The 21,282-nt window shown below is 37.2% G+C and overlaps 1 long non-coding RNA gene across 1 annotated transcript in view; it reads left to right on the top strand.

Annotated features, from left to right (window-relative positions):
* LOC143589088 (uncharacterized) overlaps window positions 1-21,282 on the top strand; it is a 183,052-nt gene that overhangs the window by 142,725 nt on the left and 19,045 nt on the right. The gene's annotated exons all lie outside the window — the stretch shown is intronic.

Genomic DNA, 21,282 nt, shown 5'->3' with positions numbered 1-21,282 from the left:
ATGATGTGATAGAGAGAGGATAATGCAAGATTTGATGAAAAATGTACTAAGGATGCATATGTGAGGTGAGTAGGAGGAGAGAGAAGAGATAATAGAAGAGAGATAGATATTTTGTGGGGCCTAATGTCATTTGGCAACCAAAAACATTTACAAAAACATCATTTATTGGAGATGGTTTTTGAGGGTTTCTAAAGCTATCAGGTATAGATACCACTTTGCCGTTGAAAAGCTGACCTGGACAGCTGCCGGCGGCAAACACCGTCCCAGGCCAGTCGGTGTCGCCCAGCGGCGTGGATGCTGTGGAAAAATTACCGACTAAAATGCCGCTGGCATCCTTCTTTGTACAATTATTCACCCCTTTTTTCTTGTTGAATGTTTTAGAAAAATAATAGAGGAAGAAGAAGATAGAGCATGTGTATTTTAGGGTTTTGATTTTTTTTAATGAACATGATGGAGAAGATAGACACTATGGCTGCGCATTGAGTTAAACCTATTTTTTTAAAATTAAACTTTTAATGTGTTTTTTAGAATTGGGCTTTTAGAGGTGTTGTTACAAGAAAATGGGTATAATCTTAAAGAATGGAAAGATTTTAGAATTAAGAGTGTTTCTTAAACACTTTTAAATTTAATAATTAGTTATAATAGTGTTACCCAAGTATTTAAGTTTTTATTTTAGTTATCTTAAATTAATTTCAGTTATATAGATATAATTATTTTTATTTTAAAAAGAAGGAAAGTGGTTAATTGGTGCCCATTTCCATGATATTATAGAAGAAATTGAAATGGAGTGTGGTATGATATGGTGCTGACGTGACATTATGAAGTAAGAAGTAAAATGGTATCTATACCATATAGTCTAACTCATTCTCATCCATATAATTTTCTTATAATTTAGGATAAATTTTAAGAAAACCATCAAAATCACCTATCCAATCCATTCACTATTATATGGATGAGTTATATAACAAGTAAAGTAAAAACTTAAATATAAGGTCTCACTTTTGATCCATACCATATAATATATCAACTATAATTCAATTACCATACTATATAACAAGACAAAAAATAAAAAAAATAATATAAAAAGAATTTATGGATATAAATAAGAAATAAAATACGAAAGATTTTTGAAAAATGATAGATTAATTTAAAAAATAATGTTTTTTAATTAAATTATAAAAATATATATATATATATATATATATAAAGAGCTAGGAATGCTCTTATATACTTTTTTTTCCTTTGGTTTATGTAGTGTTGAGAAAGTCGGTGGAATCAAACATTTATATATTGAGATGGATATCATATCTGAAGAAACACTAAGTGACCCAGGCAGATTACGGATAATCTTAGGGCTAAGTAGATGTTTCCCACGAGAGTTAGGTCTGGCAAAGATGGTTATTCTTCTGATGACCTGCAAAACAGACACCGGCGTGAGAATCAGACTAGATTGCTCTGAATATAAGTGTATATTAAGAGAAATAGCTAGAGAAGATAAGATAATATCAGATGACATGTGATGATATAAGATAATGATACCGTTCCAAGGTGTTGGAGTATTTATAGCCGAAGGTAGGTTTCCAAGCAGGTATAGCCAGCTGTATAATATTCCTTTTCCACCAACTGTGGGCTACGTACGTGCCATGCTGGTGGTTGGTGGGCAGGCAGCGGCTGATAGTGACATGGCGGGCTGTGTACTATTCCTTTTCCACCAACTACAGGCTATGTACGTGCCACGATGAGGGTTGGTGGGTAGGCATCGGCTGATAGTGACATTTTGTACTAGAGTATGCTCCTCCTCGTACTGTTGTCGGTGAGCTGTCACCCTGTGATTGGTTCATGGGCTGCTTTGGTCAGATCTTGTCTATTTTGTCCATACCTTGGCAGGTATAGTACAAAAGATCTTCCAGAAGCGTACGGACTGGCTCATTTGGGCGGGAGTATTCCCGCCTTGCTCATTCCTTCTTCAGGTGACATTACTGAATTATTAAGAGTTAGTGCCTTGTGCGTGTAGCCTTACTATTAGTGCGGGTAGCCTTCCCTGATGGCTTGTATCCGCAGCTGCGGGAACAGGCGGGGTACTTTACCATTGGGAGGCTTTTCCTGCGGGAACAGCTAGCGTACTGCGCGTAAGGTCTTCATCTCTCTGAGCATGGTGGGTCCTGCGGAACCAGTTGGTCTTCGCGCAGACGTCCCTCTTCAAGGTGAGTCTTGCGGGTCCAACTGGGCTCTGATGGGACCTACCTCTTCAATATCACACATTTATACAGTGATCTAACAATAATCTAATATTAATGGTTTACACTTTTTAAATCATTAGCTTAAGAAAAAATATGGGTAGTTGTGATAAATATTTGTTTTTCTCAAATATTAGATTTAACTTTTAATAAAATTTGCATTCAATTTAAAACATTCTTTTTGAAACTTAAAACTATATTGAGTGTTTGTATCGTATAGTTATGCTTTTACATGGTTTTAAATTAGCTTTAGAATTATTTTGTTATATTCATCATGAATTATTATTCATCTCAAATATCTTAAAAACTAATTTTCTTTTAAAAAATAATTACAACTTCACAAGGATGATGGATGATTGGTTGGGATAAAGTAAAACACCCACTTCCATAATCGGTTACTTATGACGAAAAGACATCATGCCGAAATCAAATACAATGACGAAAATAAACAAAAGACATAATTATAACAATAAAAAACATAACAGATCGCAAAATATAAAGAAAAAAAACACTATGTTAAGGAAAAAAACACAATGTTAAGGAAAAAAACACAATTAATGACGAAAATAAACGCAAAACACAATGATAAACAAAAAGACACAACGACTTTTTTCAATTACCATTGTGTTTTTTATGAGACAAGAAAGACAGTAGAAACATTTTTGTGTTTTTACTTTTTTCATTTTTTTATTAAATAATGAGTCATGATATTTTTTATTTATTTTGATAAATATTATTTTGAGTGGTTTGTGTGACTATAAATACTTCTTATATTTCTCATTTTTGTTTTCGTTAATGGAATAACTTGACCCAATTAACATAATCGTTGAAGCGTTAACAAACGTGGAAATGATATCGAACTTGTTTTGAATGAACATCTTGATGGAGAAGGCGGTTCACATGAAAAGTTATGTGGTGTCGCCTTTGTTGAATGGAAACCAAAAGGTCGCCTATAAATTTAATCGTATCAATGTATCATACCACTTCCAAGATATTAAATGAGAATCAAATCACTATTAAATGCTGCTTAACGAAAGCCTTTTGGTTACCTCACAACCAGGTTAAATACTAATCTTACATATAGTTATCTCAATCTTATTGGCTAGGTTTCTAGTAATTATGGCTGGTACAGAGACAAATGAAGCTAAAATATCAATAAAAGTAATAGTAGACAAAGTGAATGAGAGAGTGGTGTATGCTGAAGCTGATTACACTTTTGTTGACATTCTATTCAGTTTTATGACATTGCCCATGGGAACTATTGTCAGAATCTTGGGGAAACATGATGATAAAAAGTTTGAGGCTCTTGGTAGCTTGAACAATCTGTACCAAAGTCTTAAAATATTTCCTGAGTGTTACTTTTCCACAGAAGAATGCAAGTCTTTGCTTCTTAACCCTAAAAGTTTATCATATGATCACTGCAAAATTCTTAAACTAAAGATAGATGACACAGAGCCCATGTATTACTACGGATGTGGATCCTGCATGAGTCATAAATTTCTACTTTTGCGCTCCCGTAATGATTTTATGGGTTCCGATTATTCAGACAAGGTTCCCATAGGTGTTTTTGTTTCCACTATTGGAAATTTTATTATCACTGACGATCTTTACGTGAAACCATTTTCATCAGCAGATAGCATTCGCTTGCTCGCAGAATCTGGAATTTCTGACATGAACCAAATAGAGGAGAGAAATTTAGAGATGTCATCTTCTCAGGTAAAGGTTGATCATTCATATAGTCATATGCGTTTATGTGCACACTAATATTTTACATACGCTATATACGGATTTTTACCGCTTACCTAAACGTTTTAATTTTTTTTTGTTTATGTTTCAACTTTCAAGTCACAAATAGTATGGATTTGCATTATATCTACATGTCATTGTTAGTTTTTTTTTTGCTTGTTTGGTTGACTAGTTAAAATTTGACGGTTTTTGGGGTGCATATATGTTGCCATTCATGTAGTGATTTTAGTGATTGTGTCGCTTAAGTTTGTGGATTATGCCCAAACTTGCCTCGTGTTCGGTTACCTACCTATTCCATTATATGCGCAGAATCAATATTTCTCATGCACCACCAAACTTACACTAGAAACAATACAATGAAAATATTACTATCTTCACTAAACAATCAAGGAACTCATTTTATCCATTGTAATTGATAGTATTATAATTTCATTGTTTGTGCAGATGGTTTATTTTTTAAACTTGGCCCTTACAACCAAATGTCCGTTCACATGTTTGGTTTTCTCTAAGTTCCATTCCTCTGACCTGCTAGCCTGTGGTTTAGTTGGCTGTGGACAAGATAATACTTTTGATCTGCCCTGTGATTTAATGAAAAAAGAGGTATCAGCAAGTTCAAAGATGCTTGTGGAAGTAACTAGGCAAAAGTCTACCAAAAAGCTTTTATTTGCAGAAACCAAAGAAGACTTTGTTGAATTTCTTTTTGGTATTTTATCGATACCGTTAGGAACGGTATTTGGGACATTGATGAATGGGGCTTCATCTGTTGGGTGTATGAATAATATTCTTATAAGCATTTCAAATATGACTGTGGGAAGTTACATAAAGTCACAAGATATCAAAGATTTGTTACTTAAGCCTCATTTTGGGCAGGAATATTCTTCAAAACATCAGATTTTTCCTTTGAATGTTATTCCAACACCGAGTAAACATCATCATAAAGATCGAATGTTAGATGAAAGATATCTAAACCAATCGGGGCTGTTTATTGTAACTGATGACTTAACTATAAACCCGTCATCTTCATTTTCAATTATTGATATTCTGAGAAAATCAAAAGTCTCTCCTGAAGATATAGAGAGATGTGAAGTTAGCATTGGTTTAGAAGAGGTATAACAAATTAAATTTATCATAAGTTGATTTTTGATTTATTTTTTTCTCAGTTTTGTTACCACTCTTTTTTTACAGGGCTTAAGAATTCTGAAAGCATCGCTAAAATCTTGCCGTACTTTAACAAGAAGCCTTATGAATCAACTGAAAACGTGAATTTGGATATTTCTTGGTATTAGTTTCATAACTGTTTGTTTCTTATTCCAGTAATGTTATATCCTTATTTTTTATATTAGCAGTTAAATTTGTGGGAAATCAATCGGCCATGGAGCAATTCTCGAACAAATAAACAACTCAGTTTTGTGACTAAATCGCGACTCTATGCTCTTCTTTGGTGATCGAAAACTTTAAGCATCTAATCATTCTAGTCAAAACTTGGAAGAAAAGAAACATAGGGATATCATGACAAATACAATAAATCAATAATGGTGTCAAATATTTCAAATACATTTAAATTTAAATGTTTAAAACCTAGTCAAGGTTGTTGTAGAGTCGTATGGAAACTCCTAATTTAAAACTCCTAATTTATCTTATGTAATTGAATTGTACTCTCCTATATATTATGTATGTGAATATCAAAATAATCATTCGAACCCAATTACATTCAAACCTATTATGGTAATCAGAGCCCTTCCAAATTCTATTGAGTAAACTCACGATCCAAGATATTATTTCTCCTTATCTTTTTTTTGTTCTTGTCATCTTTATGGCTACCATCCCTGTGGCAAACCAAAAAACTATTATTCATCTTACAACCAAAAAACTATTATTCATCTTGGGCTGTGCAAATCGTGCCAATGCATGGGGCCCAACAGCTCAAAGAGGCCCAAAGGCTATTCATCTCCTGATATGCACATACCCATATTTACTTTTTATATTCTCTAATTTGTGGCTATCTACAAATCTACACGTTCTCCAAATTTGTCATGTGAAATTGTGAATGTTTTACAAGTAAACATCTACAACTTACCTCCCCTTACTTTTCTATAGTTATTTAATTGCACCCTCATTAAGTTATTTATAATTCACAAGACACTGAAACTATATATTATATAAGACAAAAGTTATTTTGTGTATTTAACAAGTAAATTAACATTGGACATGATTTTTCTTTATTGTTGACTTACAAACTTATTAACCCTTTCATATTACATAAATTACCATATAATAAATTAATATTAATGTAGCATAAGACATGTATATATATTGAATGGTAACATTCTAAAAAGTTATCAAACCCGATATAAGTGGATTCATACTGAAGCAAATACATCGGTAAACATTGAAAACCACATAACTACTTTTTTTTTTGTTTATTTGATAACAATATATTCGTATTGTGGTTTTTTGATATCTAATTGATGAGTTTATAAAATATGAAAAGGGCCCAAATTATCTTGCACGAGGCCTAATTTTTTTTTATCGTTCTCGGGGACGGGTCTGCCGCAACCCACTTCCCAACTAAGCTTTCAACCACGAACTTCCCGGTATGGCGTACACTAATTCAGTTCACTCTCACTGGACTCGAGCTCGACGATGAGATCTTCGTCGTCTACCGGATTCTGAACAAGCGCGAGCTCAGCCAACTTGGTGATGAATATTCTTCGATCACCGCAATCCTCAAGGCTCGGGAAAACCCGATTACATACCCGAAGCGTTTTGATAAGCTAGTTGACTTTGAACGGTCTCTCAAAGAAGCTAAAATTACTGCTCCTACCCTAATAGCGACCGCCAATTTTTCCCAAAGACAGTCGGGTCGTTCGCAATTCCGATCCTTCTCGGACTCCTCTAACAGAAACTCTCGGTTTCAAGGAAGCTCTCAAAACTATATTATTATTGTATATTATTACTAAAATTAAATTATACATTTAGTGAATTATTATTGTTAATAATTTTTTTAAGCGACCAACCAAAACTATATATTTAACGCATTTACTTAATTGTATATAAAATATATATGTAATAATCAGACTATCAGTCATATGATTTTTGGTTTTTTTATGTTTTCTAATGGTGAAAAAACTAGTGCTGACAATTGGGTACTTGTTTAAGACACGATAAGACCTGTTAATCAAAAAAATGTGGTATGTGATTTTTTTATTTTCTTAAATAACTGAAATTAGTAAATTAGACTCCATTATTTTTCATTATTGGTATTTGAAACTTGAAACCGTCATATAGTCATGCCATATAAAGTAGTTAAATGAGTCGTATTCATGTTTGATACTTTTGTTAAGTGCGTTGCTTCAAACATGTTAAACCTGTTAAGACACGAATTTCCAGTCCTAGCAAGAACTAGGAAAAAAATCCATTCATTCGTAATCGCCTAATCGGTGGTCTAACAATTGCCGCATTTTTTTTACATGCTATGAATCCAATATGCATCGTTATTTTTAAGAAACATCAAACTTTCAAATTTTAAAACCAAATTGAAAGGAAGATAACAGACAATTGTTTAAATTAGAAAAACATCAAGATAACTTTTCCATGGATGACCAATGATAAAATTCAGATATAAACACATATAAAATCCAAATTCACTTCTTCAGTTGATGCTCAGTGATGCTAGTCAAAGTTGAATTCGTAAGTAGAGATGCTTTCAGAATTCTTAAAGCCGGCAAAAACAAAAGTAATAAAACATCAAAATTACGCAAACAAATAAAAAGAAAATATGTTTACTTATGAGATACCTCCTCCAAGCCAATGCTAATCTCATGTCGCTCAATGTCATCAAGAGGTACTTTCAACTTAATTAGAGCATCCAAAGTTGAGCTTGATGAAGATGGTGTTACGACCAAGTCATTCGTAACAAAAAACATCCCAGACTGTCTTACAAATTTCTCTTCTATTCTAGGATCATTAAGCTCACAAGTGACACCAGAAATCTGACGTGTAAATTCGGTACCTTGTAAAGTAAAAATCTGATTCTTTGAAGTAAATGGCTGCCCAAAATGAGGTTTAAGTAGCATATCTTTGATATTTTGCGTATTTAGGTAACTTCCCACACTCATATTCGTAATGCTTTTTCAAAATATTATCCATACAACTAATAGAAGAAGATCCATTCAATGTCCCGATTACCGTCCCTAATGATATGGATAAAATACCAAAAAGAAAATCGACAAAATCTTCTTTGGATTCAGCAAACAAAACCCTTCCTGTTGACTTTTGCAAACAAACTTCCAGAAGCATCTTTGATGCCACTTTTTTCACTTGACCAAACATACTAGCTTGAAAAGAACCTAGTAAATCTCGAATAGGATAATCTTTTCTACCAAAAACTAGGTAAGTCAATGGAGAATCAAGTGAAAGAGCCAACCTTAAAAGATAAAGAATCTGAAAAAGAAAAAGAAATTAAACTCTGTAGCCAATCAAGTGAAAGAGCCAACTTTAAAAGCTTGTTGCCCGTTTGCTTGTCACTTTATTGTAATCGTTTTATAGTAAATTATATATAAAATGATTTAACTTCTTAAAAAATTTCAGGCACATTTGATGAAAGCTTTTGATTGTGAATAATAAATTTAAACTTGAACTACCTGTTCACAACTAATATCCAGTTGTCTTCTCTCCAGATGGCTCATATCTGTAATTCCAAAATCAGTGAGCAATTTAATGCTACCTGCCGCGAAATAAGGCATCACCGAAAAATCATCCGGGACAATAAAAGTTGCTATATCAGAAACAAACACTCCGCTATCAAAGGGAACACCGGAATTAAAAGAAAAAGGGTCGTTCATTCTCTGGTAACAACCCTTGCAATTAGCTTTATCAGACATGCTGACTGATGCAGTAGGATTGGTACATCTAGACCAACCACTTCCACATATAACGTATTTCGAAGGCTCCGTGTCATCAAATTTCAGTTTAACATTTCTGCAGTGGGTGTATGATAGACTTCTAGGGTTAAGAAGCATATGCTTGCAATCTTTTGAAGCTAGGTAACACACAGGAAGATCCTTTAGACTTTTGTACAGATTGTTCAAGCTCCCAAGAGCCTCAAACTTTGTATCCGGGATGTTTCTCCAAGAGTCTGACAACTGTTCCCATTGGCAATGTCATGAAGCTGAATAAAATATCAACAAAAGTGTGATCAGCTTCAGCATACACCACTCTCTGTTTCACTTTGTCTACAAACACTTTTATAGATACTAGCAGAAGTGTGCGCGCATTGTTGTGGGTTCGCGTAAATTATCCCGTCGTATTGATTTGTAGTGTTTGGTGTGGTGTGTAATGTGTTATCAATGCGAGCGCATTGCCGCATGTGCATATGATTTGTTGTTTTTTTTGTGCGGGGTTGCACACTTATATATTAAGTATGCATGTAGTTTGGTGGGTTTTATGATTTAGAATCAACATAAATGGTTGAATGTGTGTTAATTGGTGAGTAGTTAGACTGGATTTCTAATACGAAAGGTCTATTAAATTCCATTGTTTATTTTTTTATACATGATGAAGCATTAGATGTATTGGAATCCAAAAAGTAATGATACATGACTTGTTAGGTATTGCTTTTGGTTAAAAGTTTTTAAATCTGGGAATGTGTATATAAACTCCAACTATAATTTTTGTGAATAAGTCGAGTGAATGGCATAGAGATGAAATTATGGTTATTTAAAAGAAATAACATATCATTGTAAAATACATTATAATTTGTGTAATTAACTCATGATTGAAAAATTGTGAAAACTATTTATTATGAGTAATATACAATAACAAATTGATTGGATGGTTATATATTTGTAATTATTGTAGGTGAAGTAATGGATTACGGATACATTATTGTAACGTGGTTTGCAACTTTGCTTTTAGAGTTACTTTGGTTTTTAATATAAATTGTTGGTGGTCTAATTATTTCGTATCAAAAAGTGAAGGCTATCGCAACTCCCCTTAGTAGTTTGTATGGTGCGTATAAATGTATGTCGTTATATCTAACCATTATTAGGCTTGTATGTACACGAATTGTGTATGTGAACATTTTTTCCAAATACCCTTTTAGTTTGGACCGCCACCAACCAAGTTTGAAGTTGAGACTATTATTTACCAATAGGTCATAGTTGCGATTATTTAAAACCAATATTACATGTAAGATACTAAGCAACAACGATGCTTCCATGCACAGTAGTTTATCTTTGATTTATTCAAATTAAATTTAATCAAATCAGAGAGTGAAATCAAAGAGATTATTATTCGCTAGAGCCTGGGAAAGCAACTCACGTGCCAAAATAAAGATTGAAAAAAAACAACTAACCAACAGAGGTTGAGCTCTAAAAAAAATATAACTGTATATATTTATCATTAATTACCTTACGAGTTGCATCAAGTTCATAATGTAGAACTGGAAATAACTCACGCCATCCCTTTAAATGTACATGAAATATATGAGTAAATATATTTGGAATGAAGAAAAATAAAATAATAATACAATGCATGTAGAAGATGATACGCTTTGGTTTTATCCGGGTGCTCTCGAGGGCGTAGCAGAAGTTGCCTATCTTTTGTGCATAACCAAATGAAACAACAGATAAAATACATAAAGCTTGACTTGATTGTTACATCCAAGTTCCAACAGTAAAAAGATCATACATAATCATTAAATATGAAAGATAAAAAATGTATAAAAAGAAATAAATTTACTAAATGGTTTTGAGGTTGAAGATTGTGAAATATACAATATTCCATTTCAATTTTCCCCATCCATTTTTAATAATTTTAACACATTAATTTAAATTTAATCACTCAACTAAACATTAAAAGTAAATAACAAAAAATATCATCTTTAACTAATTTTTCTCAAATTCAAGATTAAATTAAACAAATCAAACTCAACCACTCAATTCAACATTATCAAATTAATCTTTAACCATTTTTGCTCAAATACTAAATTAAACACATTATAACAAATTCAAACTCTCACTTCGATATTATACATGATTTAACGTCGAACTAAAATTCAAAAGGAATTTAGATTGGAAATAAACTCACATTTGTAGATGAATTTAGCCTATCTCTAAAGGAGGTTACTCTTGGAATCAGTTGCAATTCGCCATTAAAACTGCAGAAAACATGCATCTATTGCTCTATTTTGTATTATTACAAGAAACCCAAATTAAAACGGATTATTGAGTTGGGATCGAGAAGCCTTCAATAAACTGATGTTTTAATGTATGAGTTAATTGAATGAACAAAATTTTTTAGTCCGTCTAACTTCCCTGTTGGATTGAGAAGTCGTTAATAATAATTAAGTGAAATATAAAGTTGTGGAGTTTAGTGGGCTTTATTATATCTTTCAAACCTTTGCATTATATATATATATATATATATATATATATATATATATATATATATATAATTTTTGCATCCTCAAAAGGATTAAAGAGTAACTACACTAAACGTGAGGCTTCGTGTACTTATACGACACGCTTGAATAATGAAATGATTTAATGGTAAATTACTTTTTCTGCCCAATTGTATATTGTCTCTTTTATCCTCACCCTCTAATTGTGAAATTACTATGGTTGTCCTTCATTACTCCTTAATAATATAATAATATAGATATCATGTTTCAAGAAATGAATGCGTTGCGGCGAATGTAAAACCCGATCATATTACTCTCTTGTAGGTGGAAATTGAACTCTCGAATTGTAAGGGTTGCAATGAGTCACAAAAGAACCAATCTATATAATGATCGCATTTTGCGGTGGACCAACATGCGAAACTTGTGGAACAAGGTATTGAGTCTTTATAATGAACATGCACCAAAAGATATGCAAACACACCTAAGAACATTCTACAAATATGATACAATGAAATACCACTACGTGAATATTGACTTTCAGCCACACGAAAAAAGTGTGGCCGTAGGCCTTTAGCCACACACATTTGGTTCAGGTCATATGTGGCCAAAGGTCGCGACACCGTGGGTATGATATGGCTACACACAGTTTTTAGTGGCCATATGTGGTAATAAGTTGGCTAAAGGGTACATGCATTAGTTGCTGGCCATCAAGAAGCCTCTCCAATAAGTGTGGCTAAACGGTAGAAAATGGCCACATGAGTATTTTCTATGAGTGACCATTGCACGTATAGAGCGACATGAATTAATGTTTCAGCCACATGAATTTTATAATAGTGTGGCCAATAGGGTTGTGTTAAGCGTGCATTGTGACATATACCGTGTGGATATAGCAAAGCAATGACCACTTAAATTTAATAATAGTGTGGCTAATTATATTATATAGACACTGGATATTACATTAAAAGTGGCTAAATATGTTTACTTGCCACTTGTAACATCCTAAAATATTATAATGTTAAGTAGAGAAAGTTACGTTTAGTGATTTCGCGTTATTAATTTATTTAATATCGAGTAAAGAACGGATCATGGACTTAGATTAATTAAGGTGGATTAAGTGGTAATGGGCTTTAGGTCCACGGGCTTCAAGAGGTATAAATATCCTCCTAAACCACCATAAAACCCTAAACCTCATTTCATTCCATCTTAATCTCTACACACTCAAAAACACACACATCTTTCACCTCACACGGCCCCGAGAGAGAGAGAACGGGACTCGAGTCCAAAATCAAGCCAACCATTATTAGACCTTCGATATACGAGCTAGATACGAGATAACCAAGCAAACAGCGACCACACCGAACGCGGAAAGGTATGCCTTTTACCTTAAAGTTTACGTTTTTAGGATCGGTTAGCTTTGAAACTTAAACATAAAGTAAATCGGGTCTAAACGAAACATAAAGTAACAAACTTGATGTTGGAAATGAACTTGACAAACCTATGGCTATGTACGGCGACTTGTTATTAAACGTTTTAAGCCGAAAGCTCCAAACTTTATGTCTTTCCGGGCTAAGTTTTACCCGAACTAGGCCATGGGAATGATCGCGGAGTTAGTTAACGTAATATCCAAGAAATTCTCGATGAAATAAGGGTGATTGTGGTGATTAAGTTTGAACAGAGACGGCCGCTGGGCAACTTCGCCTGCAAGCCATAACTTCGCCTTCATGCAAGTTCGCTTGCAAGCAAGTTCGCCTAGCTGATAACTTCGCCTAAGGCCAAGTTCGCCTAGCTGATAACTTCGCCTAAGGCCAAGTTCGCCTAACTGATAACTTCGCCTGGTGATAAGTTCGCCCATGATAACTTCGCCTGGCATATGTTCGCCTAGGGTTAACTTCGCCGATCACTAACTTCGCTTATTGTTAAGTTCGCTTAATGATAAGTTCACTGGAGTTAGCAAATTAGAAAATAAATTAAAAAAAAACCTAATGAAAAATGTGTTAAGACAGTTAACGGAAATAAAATTTTAGCTCGACCCCAGCCAGGGGCTCTGCCCCTTGGACCCTGCTAGGGGCTGCCGCCCCTAGACCCCGCTGCCAGGGGCGCTGCCCCCGGACCCCCGTTCGTCGTGGGTTATATAAAGATAGAAATACAACATGAGTAGTAGTAGTTAATTGATACATGTAAATATTATACAGTTAGCCGTGCACAGCTCAAGAAGGGAATAACGATTAATGGAGAGCGTAACAGGATTCAGGTGAGTTTCTAGCCCCATTTATGTGTTATGTTTTCGGGGCTGTGTGCATACTCAATATGTTTGTTAATACGCTTATCCTAAGAGATAAGTGTATGCCTTATGTGAATAATGTGAAATGTATGAATGATTGCTTGATGGTACGTGAACGATCTTCGGATATTGCACGTACTGTCAGGTTGTAACGCTATGTATAAGGTAAGTATGATATGTATGCTTATGTGTATGAATGTGATAAAGTTAATAAAAGAAGGAAAGGATGGTTGTATGGTTGTATGGTTACGAAGAGGGTACCGGGCCCTAATAATACTCGAGGTATGATGTATGGTTGTATGGTAACGAGGAGGGAATCGAACCCTACTAATATTCGAGAACTAGGGAACCGAACCCTACTAATATTCGAGGAAAGAGGGTACCGAGCCCTAATAATACTCGAGGAAAGAGGGTACCGAGCCCTAATAATACTCGAGGAAGGAGGGTACCGAGCCCTAATAATACTCGAGGAAGGAGGGTACCGAGCCCTAATAATACTCGAGGAATGTAGGGCGTAATGCTCTTTATAACGTAAGATATGAAAGCAAGTTAATACAAAAGAAAGTATGAAAGTATGAAAGTATGAATGAAAGAATATAAGTTTGTGTGTATTGTATAATGTATGATTAACTGGAACTCACTCAGCATAGCTGACTTTTAGTATGCACGCAGGTGAGTAGGATGAGGCAGCTCGCTTGAGGAGACACGTGGCACTGAATAAGAGGCTAGCATTGGAAGACTCAAGACGTTTAAGTTTAACGTTTTGTTTATTTTGAAAGACAAGATGTTGTTTTAAGACAAGATGTGTTTTGTTATGAAATGTTTTATGAAAGCTTTTATATTCTGCGAATGTTTTAATTAACTCTGATATTAGAACTGCGTTTATGAGTAAATCCAACACGAAAGTAGGGCTACCGGTAACGGGGCCTTACAAGTTGGCATCAGAGCAAAGTTCGAGAGATTTAAGCATCCTACATGCTTGGACTCGAACAGAGAATGAGATTTAAGTAAGAAAAGAATTTTGATGCCAGTTCAAGAATGCCATGTGTCGCTCAAGCAAGATCAGTAAAGGTAAAGCGTATGATTAAATGATATATGTTAAGGAGAAAGAAAAGATATGTGAACGACAGGGATAGGAATAATTGATTGTTTGATTTGACTAACTGCTTAAGTAGAACCAGCACAAATAGACTCATAAAGGGAAGTGTATAGGACACGGAAAGTAACGTGATCAGCTAATCACAGCTGGCCACTGTTATTACCTGTTAGCCTTACTATCCTTGTACTAAATAGTTCCTTGAGTGATGATGTTTGTGTTTTCCCTTTTAGAATACGATGGCGGGAGCTGGAGACATTGATGGAGCTGGAGGTCGCACTGGACGACGCGGCAGGCCTCGTCGTGTCCAGCAACCTTCGGTTGAGACAGCTTCCAACACCGGAGATGAGGGGAGTGCAGCTGGAGGAGGTCCGATCAACAACGAAGGGGTTCAACTGGATCCCGCAATTCAAGCAGCTATTGTTCAATCTGTAGCCACTGCTGTGAAGAATATTACTCCGGGAGGGTCTGCTAGAAGCCGTGAAAGAACTGTTGAAGGGGCAGGTGGTAATGGTAGGAAAGATGATGAGAGGGAAAAGGGTGATTCAAGTGAGGTAAGGTCTGTGAAAGTTGATGATAGGAAGAGGGGCCGAGGCGGTTGCAACTATAAGTCCTTCAAAGGTTGTGACCCGCCTAAGCTGACTGGTTTAGGAGAAGCAATAGCTACTCTTCAGTGGATAACCGCCATGGATAAAATTATCCGAATCAGCGAGTGTCGTCCTGACCAAGCTGTCGGTTATGCCACCCAATCGTTTGAAGATGTGGCAATGTATTGGTGGGAATCGATTGAGCAAAGAAGGAGTCGAGAGGAAATCAAGGCCATGAAGTGGGAGGATCTAAAGGAGTTAGTGATGAAGAGGTTCTGTGCTGATGCAGAAGTTGAAAGGGCGGAGATGAAGTTCCTGAACTTGAAAGCTGGGACGATGACACATCGTGAGTACACCACTGAGTTCAACCGAATGTCTTGGTTGGTGCCCGATATGGTCAACACTGAGGCTAAGAGAATCAAGTGTTATGCGAGGGGATTACCACAGAGAGTCTGCATGTTAGTCAGGACAAGTAAACCTGCTACTTTCGATTCCGCCGTCGAACTCGCAGAGATGGTCTATGCAGACCTGGCTGCGGATGATGTGGTGGTGGGAGATGAGAATAAAGAGAAGAAATGGGTCACTCCTGCTAAACGACCCGGTACCCAGACGTGGAACCCTAAGAACAAGCAGCCGAGAGTTTGGGAGAACAGGTCGTGCAAGACTTGTGGCAAGGCACACAGTGGTGAGTGTAGGTGGGGAAAGGGTTCAGATACATGTCATAAGTGTGGAAAGATGCATGCTGGAGAGTGTAGAGTTGGGTCGAATGTTTGTTACAAGTGTGGGAAGGCAGGTCATTATGCTCATGAGTGCAGTTCTAAGCCTGCATGCTACAAGTGTGGTAAGACAGGTCACTTTGCTAGAGAATGCACCGAGGGTGAAGCTGGAGGTAGTGGAAAGAAGGATGCCGATCAAGCTAGGCCAAGAACTAGAGCCTACATGCTGACCCAAGAACAAGCCAAGCAGATTCCGGATGTCGTCACAGGTACGTTTCTAGTGAACGGTGTTTCCGCTTCTGTATTATTTGATTCAGGCGCAAACAAAAGTTTTGTAGCCACACCATTTAGTAAACTAGCTAAAATGAAATGTTTCCGAGTGTCTGAAACTCTTATAGTAGAAACCGCTAGCGACACTTCGGTTGAAATAATAAAAATGGTTAAGAACGCTAAGATAGAACTAGAGGGACATGAGTTCCCTGTTACCTTGTACGTTATAACCTTGGGAGGGTTCGATGTGGTTTTGGGTATGGATTGGTTGTCTGAGTTTGAGGCTCAGATAGTATGTAAGAGTAGGATAATAAGGTTAAAGTCCTTGGATGGTAGTGCGGTGACGGTTTATGGTGATAAGGAAAGTTATGGGCTTAATGTCATTTCGATGATAATAGCTGAGGGTTTGTTAAGGCGAGGGTGCGGTGCCTACCTGGCGTATGTTATCAATGCAACAGCCGAGACGAAAGAAATGAAAGATGTTCCTATTGTGCGCGATTACCCAGAAGTATTCCCTGAGGATCTTCCGGGGTTGCCACCAGAGCGAGAGATAGAATTACAGATAGATTTAGAACCAGGAGCCCAACCTGTCGCGAAAGCGCCTTACCGTCTAGCACCGTCCGAGATGAAAGAATTGATGTCCCAACTGCAAGAACTCCTCGACAAGGGTTTTATCAGACCGAGTGTTCCTCCATGGGGCGCACCAGTGTTGTTCGTGAAGAAGAAGGATGGAAGTATGAGAATGTGCATAGACTACCGTAAGTTCAATAAGCTTACGGTAAAGAATAGATATCCTTTGCCAAGGATTGATGATCTGTTTGACCAACTGCAAGGTTCGAATTGGTTCTCATGAATAGATCTCAGATCAGGCTATCATCAGTTGAAGGTGAATGAGGCAGACATCCCTAAGACAGCGTTCCGAACGCGGTATGGACACTATGAGTTCCTCGTAATGTCATTCGGTTTAACAAATGCTCCTGCAGCATTTATGGACATGATGAATAGGGTGTGTCAGCCGATGTTTGATAAGTCGGTTATCGTCTTCATTGATGATATATTGATTTATTCAAAGAGCGAGTCTGACCATGCTGAGCATCTGAGAGAGGTATTGGAGACTCTGAAGAAAGAGAAGTTGTATGCTAAGTTTTCGAAGTGCGCGTTCTGGTTAAGAGAAGTGCAATTTCTAGGTCACGTGATCAATCCTGAAGGGATTACCGTGGACCCAGCTAAGATTGAAGCGATAACGAATTGGAAGACTCCGCAGAATCCGACTGATATACGAAGCTTCCTAGGGTTAGCTGGCTACTATAGGAGATTCATCGAAGGTTTCTCCAAGATAGCCGCACCGCTGACCGGTATGACCCGAAAGTCGATAGTATTCAGTTGGGGAAAGTTTCAAGAAGAAGCCTTTGAGGAATTAAAGAAAAGACTCACACAAGCTCCAATCCTTGCTCTACCCGATGGTGACGAGGATTTAGTTGTTTGTGCTGATGCCTCGCATCAAGGGTTAGGTTGCGTGTTGATGCAACGAGGAAAGGTGATAGCTTACGCGTCTAGACAGTTGAAAGTCCATGAGAGTACTTATCCGACGCATGATTTAGAGTTAGCAGCTGTAGTGCATGCTCTTAAGATATGGAGGCATTATCTGTACGGTACTAAGTGTACTATCTATACAGATCATAAGAGTTTAAAGTACTTCTTCGAGCAGAAAGAATTAAACATGAGGCAGAGAAGATGGTTGGAGTTGATTAAGGATTACGACTACGACATTAAGTACTATCCCGGTAAAGCTAATGTGGTTGCTGACGCGCTAAGCCGTAAGAATGAGGAAGTCCTTGCAACAGTATAGTCATACAAGTTGATCATGAACCCAAGTCTTTTTGAAGAAATCATCAAAGTGCAGTCAGAGGTGTTAGTAGATGAAGGGTTAGTAAAGAAAGAAAGGATTTATGGCCAGCAAGATGAGTTGATGGAAAACACTCATGGAGTTAAGACTAGGTTCGACCGTATGTGGATCTCACGCCATGGTGATCTTAGAAGTCGAATCTTAGATGAAGCTCATAAGTCAAGGTACTCAATCCATCCTGGAGCTACAAAGATGTATCAAGATTTGAAAAGGGACTACTGGTGGCCTGGGATGAAGAATGATGTAGTGGATTATGTTAGTAAGTGCTTAACTTGCTTACAAGTCAAAGCCGAACATCAAAAGCCTTATGGGAAGATGCAACCGCTAGAGATACCTGAGTGGAAATGGGAACACAGTCTGAAAGGACGATCCAAACCCTTGAGGATATGCTGCGTGCTTGTGTTTTAGATTTTGGTGGAAGTTGGGATGATCATCTGCACCTGGCAGAGTTCTCCTATAACAACAATTACCATTCAAGTATTGGTATGCCACCGTTTGAGATGCTTTACGGTAGACGATGTAGAACCCCGGTGTGTTGGGGTGAGATTGGTCAGAAAGAAATGGGAAGCCTAGAAGTGGTTCAAGAAACGTCTTCAAAGTTCGATCAGATCAAAGCAAGAATGAAAGCCGCTCAAGACAGACAAAAGTCTTATGCAGATAAGCGGCGACGACCAATTGAGTTTAACGTTGGCGACAATGTGATGCTTAAGGTCTCGCCTTGGAAAGGAATTATCCGTTTTAGAAGGAGGGGGAAGTTGAGTCCGAGGTACATTGGACCGTTTAAAATCTTAGATCGTGTGGGTGAAGTAGCTTATAAGCTGGATTTACCTGATGAGTTAGAAGGAATTCATTCAACCTTCCATGTTTCTCATATGAGGAAGTTTCTAGCTGATGACACGTCTCACGTACCGTTGATGGATATTGAGGTTGATGAACAATTGAACTACATCGAGCAACCGATAGAGATCGTTGATCGCAAGGAGAAGCAGCTTCGTCACAAGGTTCTACCTTTGGTAAAAGTGATATGGAAACATCGCAAGGGATCAGATGCTACTTGGGAGGCTGAGGATGAGATGCGCAAGTTCTACCCTAGTCTGTTTATGTAATAGTTAGGTTTCGGGGACGAAACCACTTTAAGGAGGGAAGACTTGTAACATCCTAAAATATTATAATGTTAAATAGAGAAAGTTACGTTTAGTGCTTTCGCGTTATTAATTTATTTAATATCGAATAAAGAACGAATCATGGACTTAGATTAACTAAGGTGGATTAAGTGGTAATGGGCTTTAGGTCCACGGGCTTCAAGAGGTATAAATATCCTCCTAAACCACCATAAAACCCTAAACCTCATTTCATTCCATCTTAATCTCTACACACTCAAAAACACACACATCTTTCACCTCACACGGCCGCGAGAGAGAGAGAACGGGACTCGAGTCCAAAATCAAGCCAACCATTATTAGACCTTCGATATACGAGCTAGATACGAGATAACCAAGCAAACCGCGACCACACCGAACGTGGAAAGGTATGCCTTTTACCTTAAAGTTTACATTTTTAGGATCGGTTAGCTTTGAAACTTAAACATAAAGTAAATTGGGTCTAAACGAAACGTAAAGTAACAAACTTGATGTTGGAAATGAACTTGACAAACCTATGGCTATGTACGGCGACTTGTTATTAAACGTTTTAAGCCGAAAGTTCCAAACTTTATGTCTTTCCGGGCTAAGTTTTACCCGAACTAGGCCATGGGAATGATCGCGGAGTTAGTTAACGTAATATCCAAGAAATTCTCGATGAAATAAGGGTGATTGTGGTGATTAAGTTTGAACAGAGACGGCCGCTGGGCAACTTCGCCTGCAAGCCATAACTTCGCCTTCATGCAAGTTCGCCTAGCTGATAACTTCGCCTAAGGCCAAGTTCGCCTAGCTGATAACTTCGCCTAAGGCCAAGTTCGCCTAGCTGATAACTTCGCCTAAGGCCAAGTTCGCCTAGCTGATAACTTCGCCTAAGGCCAAGTTCGCCTAACTGATAACTTCGCCTGGTGATAAGTTCGCCCATGATAACTTCGCCTGGCATATGTTCGCCTAGGGTTAACTTCGCCGATCACTAACTTCGCTTATTGTTAAGTTCGCTTAATGATAAGTTCACTGGAGTTAGCAAATTAGAAAATAAATTAAAAAAAAACCTAATGAAAAATGTGTTAAGACAGTTAACGGAAATAAAATTTTAGCTCGACCCCAGCCAGGGGCTCTGCCCCTTGGACCCTGCTAGGGGCTGCCGCCCCTAGACCCCGCTGCCAGGGGCGCTGCCCCCGGACCCCCGTTCGTCGTGGGTTATATAAAGATAGAAATACAACATGAGTAGTAGTAGTTAATTGATACATGTAAATATTATACAGTTAGCCGTGCACAGCTCGAGAAGAGAATAACGATTAACGGAGAGCGTAACAGGATTCAGGTGAGTTTCTAGCCCCATTTATGTGTTATGTTTTCGGGGCTGTGTGCATACTCAATATGTTTGTTAACACGCTTATCCTAAGAGATAAGTGTATGCCTTATGTGAATAATGTGAAATGTATGAATGATTGCTTGATGGTACGTGAACGATCTTCGGATATTGCACGTACTGTCAGGTTGTAACGCTATGTATAAGGTAAGTATGATATGTATGCTTATGTGTATGAATGTGATAAAGTTAATAAAAGAAGGAAAGGATGGTTGTATGGTTGTATGGTTACGAAGAGGGTACCGGGCCCTAATAATACTCGAGGTATGATGTATGGTTGTATGGTAACGAGGAGGGAATCGAACCCTACTAATATTCGAGAACTAGGGAACCGAACCCTACTAATATTCGAGGAAAGAGGGTACCGAGCCCTAATAATACTCGAGGAAAGAGGGTACCGAGCCCTAATAATACTCAAGGAAGGAGGGTACCGAGCCCTAATAATACTCGAGGAAGGAGGGCACCGAGCCCTAATAATACTCGAGGAATGTAGGGCGTAATGCTCTTTATAACGTAAGATATGAAAGCAAGTT

Source organism: Bidens hawaiensis, unplaced genomic scaffold (assembly GCF_021521415.1).
Source record: "Bidens hawaiensis isolate Kalapana, Puna unplaced genomic scaffold, B.hawaiensis_p1.1 tig00001576_1, whole genome shotgun sequence".
NCBI lineage: Eukaryota > Viridiplantae > Streptophyta > Magnoliopsida > Asterales > Asteraceae > Bidens > Bidens hawaiensis.
Note: the sequence above shows the minus strand (reverse complement) of the source record. Positions and strands in the feature narration are given on the sequence as shown.